This window comes from Bidens hawaiensis, unplaced genomic scaffold (assembly GCF_021521415.1).
Source record: "Bidens hawaiensis isolate Kalapana, Puna unplaced genomic scaffold, B.hawaiensis_p1.1 tig00022895_1, whole genome shotgun sequence".
Classification (NCBI taxonomy): domain Eukaryota; kingdom Viridiplantae; phylum Streptophyta; class Magnoliopsida; order Asterales; family Asteraceae; genus Bidens; species Bidens hawaiensis.
The window spans coordinates 137,216-139,434 of NW_027493581.1; positions in this window are offsets into that span (position 1 = coordinate 137,216).

Below are 2,219 nucleotides of genomic sequence, written 5' to 3' on the forward strand. Positions count from 1 at the left end.
GTGTGGGCCGGTGTATGGTTTCTTGGTTGGAGGGGCTTGTTGATCTTGTGATTGGGCTATGACATAGTTTTGTGAATTGGGCTTTCGTTTGTTATTGCGGTAATGAGTTGAGTTGTGGTTGTGGTTGTGTTTAGAGGATTCTGGCTTTGAGGATTTGGGCTTGGACTATTTAGCGGGCTCGGATGCGGGCTTGTCATTGTGCTTTTTGGAACTCTTCCGCGTCAAGGTCCCGGCCTTAACGTGGTTTTTCAGTAAAGGTGTCGGCTAGGGTGATGGCATCATGAAGTTTCTTCGGGTCACGACTAAGGACGGAATCTTGAATTTGCATCGGAAAACCCGTGATATACTTATCAATGGCACGCTTCAAAGGAGTAACCATGTGCGGGATGAGGAAGCTCAATTCGTGGAACCGATCGTTGTAAGCGGTATTATCACCTCCTTTTTGCTTTAAATTCCAGAATTCTTCTTCCAATTTCCAGAGTTCATATTTCGGGCAAAACTTGTCTAGCATGAGCTTATAGAGGTCATCCCATGGTAAGGCCATGGCAACCTCAGCCCCAAGGTCTTTCTTTTTGCTATTTCATCACGTAAGGGCACTCAATTTGAAAACGCGTGAGGCATAAATGGTCTTTTTGTCATCTGGACATGCACAGTGGAGGAACACGCTTTCCATGTGCTCGAACCATTGAAGAAGGGTTGTAGCACCCTCAGTCCCAAAGTAATATGTTGGGTTAGCGTTGGTGAATTGTTTGATAGAGAACACATTAGGGTTCACGAGATCATTAGCGGCATTCACGGTTTGGATTTGGGTGATGAGTATTGGGAGGGTTTCCACGATTCCCTTCGTAATGCGAGCCGACATGCTACGACCATAGTTGCCGACGCGGCGGGTACGATTGATGAGGCGAGAAGACATGCTGTGGGGAAAATTGTGTAAAATTTATGAGACTTGGGTAAAGGTTGTAAATATACGGGTTTTTGTAAATTGATGCTTGTGAATACTATTTAACAATTTGAGATTGAGTTTGTGGTTGAGGTTGAGAGTGATGTCTTATGAGGCTTGATTTTATAAGTGGTAACGTTATGAGGAATAAATAAATAAATATAACATAACTTAAAATTGAAATATAGAGTTTCATTTGTTGGTTAGGATTTCATGAACTACCATGGTTCCTTCCAACAAAATGAAAATATCGAACACCAAATTAAAGTTGTTGAAATATATTAAAACAATAAAATAACTTAATATTGAAATATAAGGCTTCATTTGTTGGTTAGGATTTCATGAATCACCATGTTTCCTTCCAACAACATGAAAATATCAAAAATTAAATAAAAGTTGTTGAAATATTCATGTATTAACTCCACAAAATCGATGAAAATTGAGTTGTGAGATGTGTAGAGATAGATGGTTGGACTACTTCGGGAACCACCCCGTATTTGTGTACTTTATCCACCCATTCAACTAAAACACAATGCGGAAACCGAGTTTAGCCACGTATCACCGTGAATTCGATTATAAATTAACAAAGTGATCGTCACATGACCACGATTGATACAATGAGGGTAGTAGATTCGTGAACGTTTGGTGTGATGCGCTTTGGCTTAACAAGTTTCACACTCACACCTCACCCTCCAGGAAGGCAACCAGGTCTCATGGCTAATTGAGATTTATGCGCATTGCACTTCCTTAGGCTCGCAAGCCTTGGTGCCAAGGGATCAGTGTACAAGTGTGTCACCCTTACAGTTACTACGTATCCGTTACACGAATCATCCTTAAGGAGAGGGGAGGTAAAATGTGGGATTTCTTATTGAAATTCTCGATTAAAAATCATTCTAATGTTTTGAAAAATGATTTTGAGGCATAGCCTCGGAATAAGTGTGTGCTTTCTTGTAGATTTGTATATAATAAACAATTTAAATAAATTAAGCTATATACAAAAATTTAAACAAGTAGGGTGCACGTATAGGAACACGTATAGGGACCCTAAGCATGCTACTAGGCCGTTACGTCTAACCACCAATCTTATAGCCTTCGTCTTTGATACCAATCTGTCACACCCCAACCTAAGGCGGAATATGCCGGGGCGCGACATAATTGTATCATAGCTCAAAAGATACTAAAGTAAAATACGCGTGCCAATATCTAAATTATTTATTTCATATAATTCAAGTATGCAAAAACAAAAACATTGTCTCGAATTAAATAACATTACAAC